This window comes from Triticum aestivum, chromosome 5A (genome assembly GCF_018294505.1).
Source record: "Triticum aestivum cultivar Chinese Spring chromosome 5A, IWGSC CS RefSeq v2.1, whole genome shotgun sequence".
NCBI lineage: Eukaryota > Viridiplantae > Streptophyta > Magnoliopsida > Poales > Poaceae > Triticum > Triticum aestivum.
The window spans coordinates 613,437,878-613,455,608 of record NC_057806.1 but is presented as its reverse complement, the minus strand read 5'-3'; the positions used below and the strand labels follow the sequence as shown (position 1 = coordinate 613,455,608).

Here is a 17,731-nt window from a genome sequence, read left to right as displayed (position 1 = left end):
CGTCAAGTGTGATTTTTCCCACACACCGCGCCTCCCTACTGGAAATAATTCCTCGGAAAGTCGTGCTGCTTTGCTTGATGCGGCTCCTGTCTATTTCCATTTTGTGGAGTGTATCCTCATAGATGAGGTTTAGTCTGCTGCCACCGTCCATGAGGACCTTGGTGAGTCGAAAGCCGTCCATGATGGGACTGAGGACTAAAGCGGCTGGTGCTCGGATTGTCCTGTATTTTGGTTCGTCGCCGGCATTAAAGGTTATAGCCGTGTTGTTCCAAGGGTTTACTGTGGCGATTTGACAGACTTCGCGAGGCCGCGAAGTGCCCTTTTGCGCTTATTGTTTGAAGCGAATGTCTCGAAGACCGTCCGTACTCTGGGGTCCTTGTCTTCTGGAGGGTGTTGCTCTGGGGTGTTTTTGGTAAGGATGCCCTCGCCACTTTTGGCTACCTGCCGGAGTATCCAACATGTTCTAAGGTTGTGGGTTGGTATGGTATTCGGTGTTGTGTGTATTTTGCATGGGCCATCGAACCATCCCTCCAGAATGATTCCGCGCCGTGTAATGGGTTTGTATTTCTTGGCTATTGGACTGGGCGTGTCACGGGGATGCGCCCTTTTCGCCTAGACCAGTGGTTGAGTTGGGACCGATGGCTCCCAATAAGTTGCCTGATCCCTCCAGGCGCTTTCCATTGTGCTGTACTTCTGTACGATAGTTGCCAAGTCAGCGAAGTGTAGTATGCGGCGGCGATTAATGGCATTGAGGATTCCTTCGTTCATGCAATTGTTGTGGAACGCTGATATCGCATCCTCGTCGCGGCAATCTTTAACCTTGTCCAAGACAAGGAGGAATCTAGCCCAGAAGTGGTAGACCGTTTCCTGAGACTTCTGTTGTATGCTCCTGAGAGCGTTTATGTCTGGGTGGGTGGGTCGAATTGGATCTGGACCCTGACCCGGTCGATGATCTGGAGTCTAACGTTTTTCCAGACTTAGCAGTCCGGGCTCCGAAGTATCTTCTGGTTGCCTTTGCCTGCCATCCGATTCTATGTTCGGAAGGACGGTCACCTCCTTTTGCGGGTGGGTATCCGGCTCTACAGGGTCGGCGATCCGTACGTAGTCCGTCTTCAGTATAGAGGAAAAGTCGCCGTCTTGCTCCCTGACTACCGCTATCTGGTGGGTGATCGACGGAGATTTGATTTCTCTTTGGTCGGGTTTGAGCACGATCCGATCGTAATCTGTGGCGATTCCCAGGGCGGCAATACGATCAAGGAGCTCGTTTAAAGACGAAAACTCCGCCAGATCCATCTGCTTGGAGTGTTTGGGGTCGATACGAAGAGGATTTTCAATGGCCCGGGAGGTCATCGTCAGCTTAATGGCCGAACGGGCGGTCATAGTAAAGCTGCCCAACCGGAGGGTTTGGCCTGGGGCCAGTTCTCCTCCGGTAGTGATATTGTCTTTAAGGACGAGGCGAGTCATCGATCCTGTTGTAGACGGCACAGTGGAACTCTCAATGAAAGCACCAGTGTCGGTGTCAAAACCGGCGAATCTCGGGTAGGGGCTCCCGAACTGTGCGTCTAAGGTCGATGGTAACAGGAGACAGGGGACACGATGTTACCCAGGTTCAGGCCCTCTCTATGGAGGTAATACCCTACTTCCTGCTTGATTGATCTTGATAGATATGAGTATTACAAGAGTTGATCTACCATGAGATAGTAATGGCTAAACCCTAGAAGTCTAGCCTGTATGACTATGGTAATGAGTATTCGGCCTATCTACGGACCTAGCCCTCCGGTTTATATAGCCACGGGAGGGATCTAGGGTTACACAAGGTCGGTTACAGAGAAAGGAATCTACATAGTTGGCCGCCAAGCTTGCCTTCCACGCCAAGGAAAGTCCCATCCAGACACGGGTGCAGTCTTTGGTCTTCGTATCTTCATAGCCGATCAGTCCCGCCCATGGCTAACAGGCCAGACGCCCGAGGACCCCTTAGTCCAGGACTCCCTCAGCGTGTGCCACCCATGCTACTACTATTTCGTACCCGCGCTACTACTCACGAAATAGTAGTAGCGTGCCCATACTACCAACACTACTACTATCTTATTAGAAATTAAAAAAAATCAATCAATTCCATTCTATCACACAATTGCTGTATCTACTATCACAGTTCCTCATTGTAGAGGAAACTCATGTGTAATTCATATCTTTTACATAAGTAAGAGTGTAAACACAGTGTTGTACGTGTCAGCTACCTACATAAGTGGTTCTTGCCATGGAAATTCAAAAGTTTACCACTACTTCTAGACGTCAGAGACTGAGACACATTGTTATGGTCCAATCCAAAAATTGGCTCACTCGTCAATGCGTGGCGCCTTCCCGGCCTGATCTCATGGCCTGTAGCTGTGACGAAACACTTGACCGATGGCAGCCGCCGCCTTGAGTTGTGATGCTGTCACGTCCCTCTCCCTAGCCCTTAGATCAAGAAGGCCCCGGTCGATGTCGGCCTCGTGCCACGCCACCAGCGGATGGAGGAAGCAATCATACATGTGCCCCGCACCCTGAAATCTGAACACCATTAAGATTCAGATTCAGAATTGGCCACATACCGAATCAAGTCTATCTGAAATGTTGATCATCTCTCGGGCTCGGGGTGTCTGATCGACTGCTTACCCGTGTGTTGCGGTGCCAAAGGTAGATGACGAGCAGCAGCTTCACCTCTCCGTACATCGGCAGACATGACACCGTCCAGTCCATGAACCTCTCGACGACCGTCGGCATCGCCACCAGAACCCTGCAGCATTACCAACAGAGGTTCAGAAACTTCAGATTCTTCAGAAGATTGACATGGAAAAATAATGTGACGCATGTTAATGAAAAAGACAAGGAGCATACTAACCCCTTCAGGTAGTGAAAATATAATGTAGAGCAGTAAAAGTGGAACATGGCTCAGCTTTGCATTGATAGGGATGGATATACAATTGGGGATCCACTAGGTAAATAAATAATTCTCATAAATTAACAACATTATCTGCATTTAACATACTATAAAAAGTGTCTGACATCCTTGAGGAAAACCCAAACATTGCTACCTTCTTCGGGGCTCGAGCATGAACTGATGCGCTCTGCTTCTTGTACATACGGCTGTGCTGCACCGGTGTTTATGCAAGAGGCTCAGTGTTAAAATAACACTGAATTTACTATGATAGGGGATTGATACGTCTCCAACGTATCTACTTTTCCAAACACTTTTGCCCTTGTTTTGGACTCTAACTTGCATGATTTGAATGGAACTAACCCGGACTGACGCTGTTTTCAGCAGAATTACCATGGTGTTATTTATGTGCAGGAGCAAACATTCTCGGAATGACCTGAAACTTCACGGAGACACTTTTCAGAAAATAAGAAAAATACCTGCCAAAGATGAAGGCCAGGGGGCCCACCACCTTGCCACGAGGGTGGGGGCGCGCCCCCTACCTCGTGGGCGCCCTATTGCCTCTCTGACTCCACCTCCACCTCCATATATTGAGTTTCGGGGAGAAAAAATCATAGAGAAGAAATCATCGCGTTTTACAATATGGAGCCGCCGCCAAGCCCTAAAACCTCTCGGGAGGGCTGATCTGGAGTCCGTTCGGGGCTCCGGAGAGGGGAATCCGTCGCCATCGTCATCATCAACCATCCTCCATCACCAATTTCATGATGCTCACCGCCGTGCATGAGTAATTCCATTGTAGGCTTGCTGGACGGTGATGGGTTGGATGGGATCTATCATGTAATCGAGTTAGTTTTGTTAGGGTTTGATCCCTAGTGTCCACTATGTTCTGAGATTGATGTTGCTATGACTTTGCTATGCTTAATGCTTGTCACTAGGGCCCGAGTGCCATGATTTCAGATCTGAACCTATTATGTTTTCATCAATATATGAGTGTTCTTGAACCTATCTTGCAAGTCTATAGTCACCTATTATGTGTTATGATCCGTTAACCCCAAAGTGACAATAATCGGGATACTCACCGGTGATGACCGTAGTTTGAGGAGTACATGTGTTCACTATGTGTTAATGTTTTGTTCCGATTCTCTATTAAAAGGAGGCCTTAATATCCCTTAGTTTCCGTAAGGACCCCGCTGCCACGGGAGGGTAGGATAAAAGATGTCATGCAAGTTATTTTCCATAAGCACGTATGACTATGTTCGGAATACATGCCTACATTATATCAATGAACTGGAGCTAGTTCTATGTCACCCTAGGTTATGACTGTTACAAGATGAACCGCATCCGGCATAATTCTCCATCACCGATCCATTGCCTACGAGCTTTCCATATATTGTTCTTCACTTATTTAATTTTCCGTTTCTATTGCCATCATCACTACAAAATACCAAAAACATTATTTTTACTACTGTTACCTTTTGCTTCCATTACCACCACTATCATATTACTTTGCTACTAAACACTTTGCTGCAGATATTAAGTTTCCAGGTGTGGTTGAATTGACAACTCAGCTGCTAATACTTGAGAATATTCTTGGCTCCCCTTGTGTCGAATCAATAAATTTGGGTTGAATACTCTACCCTCGAAAACTATTGCGATCCCCTATACTTGTGGGTTATCAAGACTATTTTCTGGCGCCGTTGCCGGGGAGCATAGCTCTATTCTTTGAGTCACTTGGGATATATATCTGCTTATCATTATGAAGAAGTTGAGAGATCCAAAAACCAAGATCTATCCCTCAACTACGAGGGGAGGTAAGGAACTGCCATCTAGCTCTACACTTGATTCACCTTCTGTTTTGAGTAAGCTTGCGACACCTACACCTGCTTCTGCTATTCGTTCTGATATGTCGCATGTTATTGATGATGCCACTTCTGCTATGCATGATACTTATGATGAAACTACCTCTATGCCTAATACTACTATGCCACTTCGTGCTTTTCTTGATGAACAGCTTGCTAGGGCTAGAGAAATTGAAAATATTGAATCTGATGATACTGATGAAAGTGATGATGAAGAACCACTTGCCATTCCTAAGGGTTATGTTTTTGATCAAGATGCTTCTTTAGCTATTTTAGCTTGCAGTAATAGAACTAAACTAAAAAAATTATTAGCTAAATGGAGCAAGCAATCTCTAAATGCTAGAATGAAACATGACCCTGCTTTTTCTACTTCGCCTATCTTTGTTACTGATAAGGTTTATGAATTCTCTGTTGATCCTGATATAATTACTTTGGTTGAATTTGATCCTTTTCATGGTTATGAATCTGAAACTGTTGTGGCACATCTTACTAAACTGAATGATATAGCTACCCTGTTCACTAAAGATGAGAGAACTCGCTACTTTTATATCCTTAAAATATTTCTGTGCTCATTAAAGGGTGATGCTAAGATATGGTTTAATTCTCTTGATCCTAGTTGTGTGCGTAGTCCCCAGGATATGATTTATTACTTCTCTGCTAGATATTTCCCTGCTCATAAGAAACAAGCTGCTTTAAGGGATATATATATAATTTAGTGCAAATTGAAGAAGAGAGTCTCCCACAAGCTTGGGGGAGGCTTCTCCAATTACTTAATGCTTTGCCTGATCATTCTCTTAAGAAAAATGAAATACTTGATATCTTTTATAATGGACTAACCGATGCCTCCAGAGATTACCTGGATAGTTGTGATGGTTCTGTTTTCAGGGAAAGAACACCGGATGAAGCCGAAATTCTATTGAATAATATGTTGACAAATGAAAATAATTGGAAACCTCCGGAGCCAATTCCTGAGCCTATTCCTAAACCAACTCCGAAGAAGAGGGGTATTCTATTTCTCAGTCCTGAAGATATGCAAGATGCAAAGAAATCTATGAAAGAAAAGGGTATTAAAGCTGAAGATGTTAAGAAAATACATGGTCTTAATCTGCCGCCTGTTGAAGAAACATATAATCTTAATCCTTTACCTATTGAAGAAACTCATGGTCTTGATAACCCGGCACAGGTAGTAAAGGTAAATTCTCTCTATAGATATGATAAAGCTATAATCCCATTTACTAAAATTGCTAGCCCATGCTTAGATGAGTTTGCTAAATTTATGGCTAAGCAAGAAGATTTTAATGCTTATTTTGGTAGACAATTAAAATACAATTCAAATATGCTTGGACACTTGGGTGATTATATGGCTAATGTCAAAGGTCAACTTAAACTTATTAGTAAACATGCTTCTATGGTTACCACTCAAGTAGAACAAGTACTTAAAGCTCAAAATGATTTTCTCAATGAATTGAATAGTAAAGATAATGATAATGCTGTTAGAGTGGCTACTAGAACTGGTAGAATGACTCAGGAACCTTTGTATCCTGAAGGCCACCCTAAGAGAATTGAGCAAGATTCTCAGAGAAATAATATAAATGTACCTAGTTCTTCTAAAAAGAAGAAAACGAAAAATGATAGGACTTTGCATGCTTCTAGTGATCCTATTATTGAAACACCTAAGAATCCAAATGATATCTCTATTTTTGATGCTGAAAAACAATCTGGTAATGAACCTGAAACTAGTGATAATGTTCATGATGATGCTCAACCTAGTAATGATAATAATATAGAAATTGAACCTGATGTTGATCTTGATAACCCACAATCAAAGAATCAACGTTATGATAAGAAAGACTTCGTTGCTAGGAAACATGGTAACGAAAGAGAGCCTTGGGTTCAGAAACCCATGCCCTTTCCTCTCAAACCATCCAAGAAAAAGAAAGATGAGGATTTTGAGCGCTTTGCTGAAACGATTAGACCTATCTTTTTGCGTATGTGATTAACTGATATGCTCAAAACCAATCCTTATGATAAGTACATGAAAGATATAATTACAAATAAAATAAAGATACCGGAAGCTAAAATTTCCACCATGCTTGCTAATTATACTTTTAAGGGTGGAATACCAAAGAAACTTGGAGATCCAGGAGTACCCACTATACCATGCTCCATTAAAAGAAACTATGTTAAAACTGCTTTATGTGATCTTGGAGCCGGTGTTAGTGTTATGCCTCTCTCTTTATATCGTAGACTTGATTTGAATAAGTTGACACCTACGGAAATATCTTTGCAAATGGCTGATAAATCAACTGCTATACCTGTCGGTATTTGTGAGGATGTGCCTGTTGTAGTTGCAAATGTTACTATTTTAACGGACTTTGTTATTCTTGATATTCCCGAGGACGATAGTATGTCTATTATTCTTGGAAGACCCTTTTTGAATACTGCAGGGGCTATTATTGATTGCACTAAAGGCATTGTCACTTTTCATGTTAATGGCAATGAGCATACGGTACACTTTCCGAGGAAACAACCTCAAGTTCATAGTATCAACTCTATTGGAAAAATTCCATCGATTATATTTGGAGGTTTTGAATTTCCCTCTTCCTACTGTCAAGAAGAAATATGATATTCTTATTATTGGGGATGTGCATATCCCCATTGAGGTAACATAGTGTTATTCGAAATTTCTCCGGTTCCATGTTATTCGGAATTAGTTCATTAACAAGACTTGATCAACCTTGTTAGAGGATCCCTTTTGATGATCATGAGATGGATGAAACTAGAAGGCACAACCTTCTGTATCCCACTTTTACTTTCTATTATTTATATTAAATAAAATTAAAATAAATATTTGTCTGTCTGTTATCTGATTATCTGTGCAATACAAAAATACCTCGAAAATAAAAGTTCTCCAAATGCCCTGAAAATTAAATATGATTGTTTCTAGAATATTTGGGGATTTATGGAACTGAGAACACACCAGGGGGCCAGCCACCTACCCACGAGGGTGGAGGGCGCGCCCCCTGCCTCGTGGGCCCACGGTGGCCCTCCTCCACTTATCCTTTCACCCACACACTTCATCTTCCTCCCCCAAACACGAATATCCAGCTCAAGCACGAGTTCTAGCTCATTTTGCTGCCATTTTCGATCTCCTTGCTCAAAGCACCTCTCACAAAACTGCTTGGGGAGATTGTTCCTTGGTATGTGACTCCTCCATTGGTCTAATTAGTTTTTGTTCTAGTGCTTTATTCATTGCAAATTTTTGCTGCTTAGGTGACCCTGTTCTTGAGTTTGCATGTCAAATTTATATGGTCAAAAGTAGTTTTGATGCATGATATAGGCCCTAGGCACTTGTAGGAGTAGTTGCTATCAATATTATTAAGTTTGGTTTACTTTAATTTTGGAGTTACTAAAAATTTCAGAATTTTTTAGAAAATGATGAGGAGACTATTGAGGGGCTCATCGAGCCAAAGCTCGAAGGAAAAGGCACCGAAGCCTAAGTATAATTTGCCACGCACCGCGGAGGTTCGGGCGTGTGAATGGCCTTCCAAGGATTTCTTGAGAGCAGCCGGGATTTATGAAGATTTTCATGAGTTGGCTCAGACCGCAGGCCTTACCGCTTTCCTTCACGACCAATGCGATCAGTATCTCTTGCTCACAAATACCTTTGTGCAAAACTTCCATTTCCATTCTAGGAACTCACCACCTATGGTGGAGTTTCATTTATATGATGAGCATAAGGAGATGTCACTTTATGATTTTTGTCGGATTTGTCTAGTCCCTTTTAAGGGCAAGACAGAAGAACCACATCGTGATGATGTGGAGGGTTTTATTGATACTCTCACTGTAGGGGAAACTAGGAAAGTTTCCGATGCACGAATCACTAGCATACATTTTCCTGTTTTACGTTACTTTGCATTATTTGCTAGTCGTTGCTTAATCGGTCGCGGAAACTATGGAAACCTGAGTATCCCTGATATTATTATTTGACACCATGGTTTATACGGTGATAAGTCTTTTAGTATGGGCGGCATTATTGCCAAACGGTTGAGTCTGAACCGTACCAAAAGCCCCATCTTTGGAGGCATCTATGCTACACGCCTAGCTGCACATTTTAACATACCTATTAGGCATGCTGAGAAGGAAGAAAAAGTGTTGCCTCATGTTTATCTAGATTATAGAAGTATGGTAGCACATAATTTTATTATTAAGAATAGGGCAGGAGAGCTTAAATATCAATTGTTCTTTAATAAACATCATCCTGAGACTATTACCTTGCCTGCTCCTTCTTTTTTTGATTTGACTGTAGGCACGTACCCTGTTCCGTTGACGGCTATTCACGCCTACCGGAACCCTGCACCAGCTGAGGAGCCAGAGCCGGAACCACAATTTGATCCCTCACGACAGTCTAATTATCAGTGGGATCCGGAGATGATTGCCAGCCAGTGGCAATCGGAGCCTTCCTCTTCCTCATCACAGTACGACCCCAACTATTATTATGGATATCTGCCAGGCCAGCCGTGGCCATAGACCAACTTAGGCCAAAAGCCTAAGCTTGGGGGAGTACGTATTTCCCACCGATATTACATTTATGTTCACACACTCATTGCTAGATGTCGGTGCTCATACTTTTTCATTGTATCATCCATGCTAGTTTATTTTCCCTTTTATACTTTCTTCTTGTGTGCTTAATAAATCTTAAGAAAAACCAAAAAAATAGTTGTAGCTTTTAATTAGTTTGCTTTCCATGCTTGCAGTAGTAATTAAAAAGAAAACCCAAAAAGATTTCATGTTCTTCTTTTGCTTGTTGGGAGCTTTCCCGTGTAAATAGTTTTATTTCTTTTCTTTTCCTTGGGGGTCGATAGGAGAAGACCATAATTAAATTGTTGAAGAGGCTCTTATATGCATTATTGTTGATCTGACAAAAGAGCCCATATTGCCTTGTCTTCTCCTGTTTATTGAATGCTTGCAGATTCCAGCTTAGTCCAATGCACGTGCACTATTATTATTATTCACATCGTTCGGTCGTGCAAGTGAAGGGCAATTATGATGATATATGATGAACTGACTAAGATGAGAAAAGCTGGTATGAACTCAACCTCTTTTATTTTTGTAAATATGATTAGTTCATCGTTCCTGATTCAGCCTATTATGAATAAACATGTTTGCAATGACAACTAGAGATCATAGTTTCTTATACCATGCTCGATTAGCTATGAGTTATAATGGTTTACCTTGCTTGCCAACATGCTATTAAAATGGTTATGATGTGGTATGATAGGGTGGTATCCTCCTCTGAATGATTTAAGTGACTTGACTTGGCACGTGTTCACGCTTGTAGTTGAAACAAAATCAACATAGCCTTCACGATATTTATGTTCATGGTGGATTATATCCTACTCATGCTTGCATTCGGTGTTGATTAATTTTAATGCATGTTCATGACTGTTGTCGCTCTCTAGCTGGTCGCTTCCCAGTCTTTTGCTAGCCTTCACCTGTACTAAGCAGGAATACTGCTTGTGCATCCAAATCCTTTAAACCCCAAAGTTATTCCACATGAGTCCACCATACCTACCTATATACGGTATCTACCTGCCGTTTTGTATGTGCCAAACTCTAAACCTTCAAATAAATATCATGTTTTGTATGCTCGAATAGCTCATGTATCAACTAGGGATGTTTGTATCTTCCATGTTAGGTGGGTTATTCTCAAGAGGAGTGGACTCCGCTCCTCACTCACGAGATAAATGGCTGGTCATCGGGATGCCCAGTCCCATGCTTTATGCAAACTAAATCAAAATAATTGCAAACAAAACACCCCCTAGGACTCTTGTTAGTTGGAGGCACTCGTTGTTTCGAGCAAGCCATGGATTGATGCTTGTTGGTGGAAGGGGGAGTATAAACTTTACCATTCTGTTTGGGAACCACCTATAATGTGTGTACCATGGAAGATATCGCCATCTCTTGGTTGTTATGTTGACAATGAAAGTATACCGCTCAAAATATTATTCACGTCTGTTTCAAAATCGAGCTCTGGCACCTCTACAAATCCCTACTTCCCTCTGCGAAGGGCCTATCTATTTACTTTTATGCTGAGTCATCATCCTCTTATTAAAAAGCACTAGTTGGAGAGCACCGCAGTCATTTGCATTCGTTACTGTTAGTTTACATTGAGTATGACTTGACTGGATCTCTTTTACCATGAATTACAATGTCTAGTCAGTCCTTGGTCTTTAAAGATGCTCTGCATTTATGTTTTGCGGTCTCAGAAAGGGCTAGTGAGATACCATCCTGTTATATCATATTATGATTGTTTTGAGAAAGTGTTGTCATCCGAGATTTATTATTATGGCTCGCTAGTTGATTATGCTATTGATATGAGTAAACTTGAGACCTATGCATTATTGCGAATGTGGTTAGTTATAATCTTTGCTGAAAACTTGAATGCTGGCTTTACATATTTACAAACAACAAGAGCAAACAGAGTTTGTAAAAGTTTTTCTTTGTCACTTTTAGTTTGTCAACTGAATTGCTTGAGGACAAGCAAAGGTTTAAGCTTGGGGGAGTTGATACGTCTCCAACGTATCTACTTCTCCAAACACTTTTGCCGTTGTTTTGGACTCTAACTTGCATGATTTGAATGGAACTAACCTGGACTGACGTTGTTTTCAGCAGAATTACCATGGTGTTATTTATGTGCTGCAGCAAACATTCTCGGAATGACCTGAAACTTCACGGAGACACTTTTCAGAAAATAAGAAAAATACCTGCCAAAGATGAAGGCCAGGGGGGCCACCACCTTGCCACGAGGGTGGGGGTGCGCCTACCCCCCTAGGGTGCACCCCCTACCTCGTGGGCCCCCTGTTGCCTCTTCGACTCCGACTTCACCTCCATATATTGAGTTTCGGGGAGAAAAAAATTAGAGAAAAGAAATCATCGCATTTTACGATACGGAGTCGCCGCCAAGCCCTAAAACCTCTCGGGAGGGCCGATCTGGAGTCCGTTTGGGGCTCCAGAGAGGGGAATCCGTCGCCATCGTCATCATCAACCATCCTCCATCACCAATTTCATGATGCTCACCGCTGTGCGTGAGTAATTCCATCGTAGGCTTGCTGGATGGTGATGGGTTGGATGGGATCTATCATCTAATCGAGTTAGTTTTGTTAGGGTTTGATCACTAGTATCCACTATGTTCTGAGATTGATGTTGCTATGACTTTGCTATGCGTAATGCTTGTCACTAGGGCCCGAGTGCCATGATTTCAGATCTGAACCTATTATGTTTTCATCAATATATGAGTGTTCTTGATCCTATCTTGCAAGTCTATAGTCACCTATTATGTGTTATGATCCGTTAACCCCGAAGTGACAATAATCGGGATACTTACCGGTGATGACCGTAGTTTGAGAAGTTCATGTATTCACTATGTGTTAATGCTTTGTTCCGGTACTCTATTAAAAGGAGGCCTTAATATCCCGTAGTTTCCAATAGGACCCCGCTGCCACGGGAGGGTAAGACAAAAGATGTCATGCAAGTTCTTTTCCATAAGCACGTATGACTATGTTCGGAATACATGCCTACATTATATCAATGAACTGGAGCTAGTTCTGTGTCACCCTAGGTTATGACTGTTACATGATGAACGGCATCCGGCATAATTCTCCATCACCGATCATTGCCTACGAGCTTTCCATATATTGTTCTTCGCTTATTTACTTTTCCGTTGCTATTGCTATCATCACTACAAAATACCAAAAACATTATTTTTACTACTGTTACCTTTTGCTACCGTTACCACCACTATCATATTACTTTGCTACTAAACACTTTGCTGCAGATATAAAGTTTCCAGGTGTGGTTGAATTGACAACTCAGCTGCTAATACTTGAGAATATTCTTTGGCTCCCCTTGTGTTGAATCAATAAATTTGGGTTGAATACTCTACCCTCGAAAACTGTTGCGATCCCCTATACTTGTGGGTTATCAGGGATGGAATGCCTGAATTCACAATACTAACCTGATTGACCACTTGTTGCTGCATAAATCTATGGTGTTCAGGAGTTCGGTAAAATTGATCAGCCAATATCTGAAACTACTTAAAAGGATGATCCAGAAAGAGATAAGTACTTGTAGAGAAGGTCTGTACTAATGATACTAAATATACTATTCTCAAAAAGTAAACAGAAAACTGAATCCGGTAGGTAGACCTGACAATTGCTGTCTCCATTAACCTTGAGCTCAACCAGGCCATACATCACCATTTTCTAAATTAATGCGCAACAAACTCATTATTAGTGTAAAAGGTGGCCCGCCTTAAGAGGGAACGTAGTAAAGTGAAAGAACTATCACACTGAATAGTAAAAATGGAACGTAGCTCAACACTTGCATTGATAGGAACCGACACATGATCAAACCATGGACATCCAGTAAGGAAGATCGATAATTCTGCATTTAACATATTATCTTAACCAGAAACAGGGCAAAATCCAAGAATACCACAAAGAGCAAACAGTTAGCACGTGGATCATCACATTTCAAGTAGAAGCACTACAGGTGAAATCAACTGCTCAGATAGATATACAAGGGCACACTGCCTATGTGCCCTTGAACTCTCCAATACGAGATCATCAATCCATGCTAAACTACAGCACGCTTGGGATCATGTACACATCAGTCACACCAAGTGTAGATGCACGAATCAGAACAAGTAGTAGCCATAAATAAACAGAGTGAAGCAAAGAAATTAACATCAAATCAATCGACCCACTTGGATCACAAACCATATTTGAGCAGTTTTAGAATTCAGCAAATGGGGGAAGCTCACCGGGGGCGTAGAAGCTGAGCATCCGGTTGGCATGGTACCTGACAGACAAAGGAATGTAAATCCATCAGTAATCAGGAGAGGAGAATGCGTGAGGTTACGATCATACATAGGGAGCCATTTCAGTTGCCACATGAACCTCTCGACAAGTACATGGCCTAAGGTACTAGCAAAGCACTGTTGTGTTGTCCACAGATTTATCTGAACCTATGTGACGGCTACACGGAATCTCAATGTGAAGTTGCGTTGGCAGACGGATAAAGATGTCAAGGCCGCTCGGTCAGAACAATTTAACAGAGTGAAGTAGTGCAGGGCAATATTGATTAACTGGTGAAAAGACGGTCAAGATCAATTGTAAATTGCCCATGGTCTGCTGGTAATGGATGGATGGTTTACGATGACAGTGCCGCATCGAACATAGCATCGGTCGACGGAGCAAGCAGTTAACCACTAGGCCCCAAGTGTCCTAAAGGAAAGGATCCTACTCGTCTCCTAGCTGCCAAGTTCCATGGGGATTTAGTTCAAACTCCAGACCAGCCGTCTGTCTATAGCCTGTGGTCGAAATTAAAATCAATTAGCGATGCAGGCTTTAAAAACACCCACTTGCAGGCATTTGAGACATCATGCACTGGCATTACAAAACACCGACTTGCAGGCACGTCTGGTGCATCACGTGAGTAGTGACCCAATACAAGGGGGGAAAGTGATTCGTTTTTCATTTTCGTCAGTCATGACACGGGGTTCACGGCCTTGACATTTACAAGCGTGTTACCAATGCCTTGCCATCAGCATCATCACCCAGTTGGTGGCACTTATTCACAAGTTGTGCAGTGAATCCATTGCATCATTTGTTTCCTCTTAGGGGTAACATTGACGTTCCATCCACTTGCATTCAACATATTTGCAATTGAATCTAATGCCCTAATTCTCTTCTCTTCCACTCTAAAATGTTCTGAAATACATTTTAGCTGGATGCTCACAAGAAGAATATTTAACCTCGCCACCGGCGACAGCCGTCTGAGACGGCGTGTAGTGCCATTACAAAACGTCCACTTGCAGGCAGACAGGCAGGAGGACAATATTGTTTCAGATACTACGTTTGATGCATCGTGCAAGCAGTCACATGGTTTTCACCCAGGACGAGGAAGGAAGTCTTTAATTTTTCAGTTTTGTCAGTTATGGAATTTTCTTTTTGCGTTCAACCATGCCATCCCGATGCTGCCCGTAAATGTATTGAACCATTTGCATGTTTCGTTTTGAGCTACGTGCCAATTATACATTCATACAGACTAGCACATCTCGAAAAAACGGAGAAAAACAAGTTCTAATAGAGGATGCAGAAACAGATTTGCGAGCAGCAAGTGAAGGGGAAGGGGAAGGAGTGGATACCTACATATTCCAACAGAGGCCGGGATGGGGTCTTGGAGGCCGACGTCGTCGTTGTTGCCCGCCGCCGCATTGAGCCTGCTGACGTCTGAGGTTGCCGCTGCCATAGACGGGAGGAGGGACGGACGTCAAGCAGCGGTGGTGGTGAGTTGGGAGACTCGCTGTGCCACTGCCAACAACCGCAGCACGAGGTGGCTGGTCTTGGAGGAAGGTGGCACCATGTAGTTGCCCGTCGAGGCCGCCGAGGTGAGCACCGCCCTACCCCTCCTCCGCCGGTCCGGCGCCACGACCACACGCACTCAGCCACGGCGGGAGCCGCGGGGGAGCGGCGAGGAGGCGAGGGTCCGCGCGAGGGAGGCGGAGGCGGTGGCTTCCATGGGGATTAGAGCGGAGGAAGATGGGAGCTTGGGGGAGTGTTGCGCGCGGCCGGCCTGGGTGATGGCGGCGGCGAGAAGATCGTGGGGAGACGAGTAGGTGAGTTCATGAGAGAGTTTTTTAGTGATGAGAGAGAGAGAGAGAGTGGTGGGGTGGGAGTGGATCAGGCAGGGGTGGATGGTGCTGACACGCTTAGTAATAGCGTGTGGGTCTTACCTACGCTATAGCTACTTACTTAGTAGTAGCGCATGTTTTATATCCCTCGCTACTATTATGGCCTGTCCCGGGGGAATGGTGGAGACCACTTCGTAGCAACGCGGGTTTATACCCCTCGCTACTACTAATTAGCGAGGGGTATAAAACCCGCGCTACTACTAATTAGCAGTAGCACCTCTTTTTATACCACGCTGCTGATAAACTTCTATGTATAGGGTTTTCTCTGGTAGTGTTATGTTGTGTCATCACCTTCTAAAGCAAGCTCCAGAAACTGAGAAGAGCACATTTGTCATGATTTATGCATTGTGTGTAGCTAATGTTGGGTGCATCATGACTGGATCTTTTCTACCATGAATTATAATGTTCAATCACCACTTGAACTTTGGAGGTGCTCTGCATTTATGTTTTGCGCTCTCAGAATGGGCTAGCGAGATACCACTATTCATATTATATCATGGTTGTTTTGACAACGTGTTGCCGTTTAAGATACATTATTATTGCTCATTGGCTGATTATGTCATTGATATGAGTCATTATAGTCTTTAAGAGTTATTGTTGGCATGGTTAGGTATAATGTTGGCTGAAAACCTGGGTGCTGTTTAAGCTTATTTAAGCAAACAAGAGCAAAAGAGTTTGTAAAAGTTTTTCTTTTTCATTTTCAGTTTATCAACTGAATTGCTTGAGGACAAGCAAAGGTTTAAGCTTGGGGGAGTTGATACGTCTCCAATGTATCTACTTTTCCTAACGCTTTTCCTCTTGTTTTGGACTCTAATTTGCATTATTTGAATGAAACTAACCCCGGATTGACGCTGTTTTCAGCAGAAGAACCATGGTGTTGTTTTGTGTAGAAATAAAAGTTCTCGGATGGAACGAAACTTTCTGAGGAATTTTTATATAATATATAAGAATTTCTGGAGCCAAGACCTACCGAAGAGGGGCCTCCTGGGTGGGCACAACCCACCAGGGCGCGCCCCCTCTCCTGGCGCGCCCAGGTGGGTTGTCCCCACCTAGTAGCCCCGCAGACCCTGAAACCAACGCTAAAAATTCCTATTTTCGAAGAAAAATCAAGGAGAAAGAATTATCACGATCCACGAGACGGAGCCGCCACCAAGCCCTATTCTTTCTTGGGAGGACAGATCTGGAGTCCGTTTGGGGCTCCAGAGAGGGGGATCTTCGCTCTTCGTCATCACCAACCCTTCTCCATCGCCAATTCCATGATGCTCCCCACCGGGAGTGAATAATTCCTTTGTAGGCTCGCTAGTCGGTGAGAAGTTGGATGAGATTCATCATGTAATCAAGTTAGTTTTGTTAGGGCTTGATCCCTAGTATCCACTATGTTCTTAGATTGATGTTGCTATGACTTTGTCATGCTTAATACTTGTCACTTTGGGCCCGGGTGACATGATTTCAGATCTGAACCGTTTATGTTATCACCATTATATTCATGTTCTAGATCCGATCTTGCAAGTTATTAAGGCCTGGTGGGTTGTGCCCACCTTGGGTGCCCCCAGGACTGCCTCTTTGCTCTATAAATACCCCAATATTCCAAAAACCCTAGGGGAGTCGACGAAAATCAATTCCAGCTGCCGCAGAGTCTAGAACCACCAGATCCAATCTAGACACCATCACGGAGGGGTTCACCACTTCCATTGGTGCCTCTCCGATGATGTGTGAGTAGTTCTTTCTAGACCTTCGGGTCCGTAGTTAGTAGCTAGATGGCGTCCTCTCTATCATTTGATTCACAATACAATGGTCTCTTGGAGATCCATATGATGTAACTCTTTTTGCGGTGTGTTTGTTGGGATCGGATGAACTTTGAGTTTATGATCAGATCTATCTTTTTATATCCATGAAAGTTATTTGAGTTTCTTCGATATCTTATATGCATGATTGCTTATAGCCTCGTATTTCTTCTCCAATATTTGGGTTTTGTTTGGCCAACTTGATCTATTTATCTTACAATGGGAAGAGGTGCTTTGTAGTGGGTTCGATCTATACAATGCCTGATCCCAGTGACAAAAGGGGAACCGACACGTATGTATTATTGCTACTAAGGATAAAACGATGGGGTCTATCTCTACATAGATAGATCTTGTCTACATCATGTCATCGTTCTTATTGCATTACTTTGTTTCTCCATGAACTTAATACACTAGA

General features: G+C 43.0%; 1 pseudogene; it reads right to left on the bottom strand.

The window, feature by feature from the left end:
- Positions 1–2,343: 2,343 nt before the first annotated feature.
- Positions 2,344–15,511, bottom strand: LOC123107954 (uncharacterized; annotated as a pseudogene).
- Positions 15,512–17,731: the final 2,220 nt, after the last annotated feature.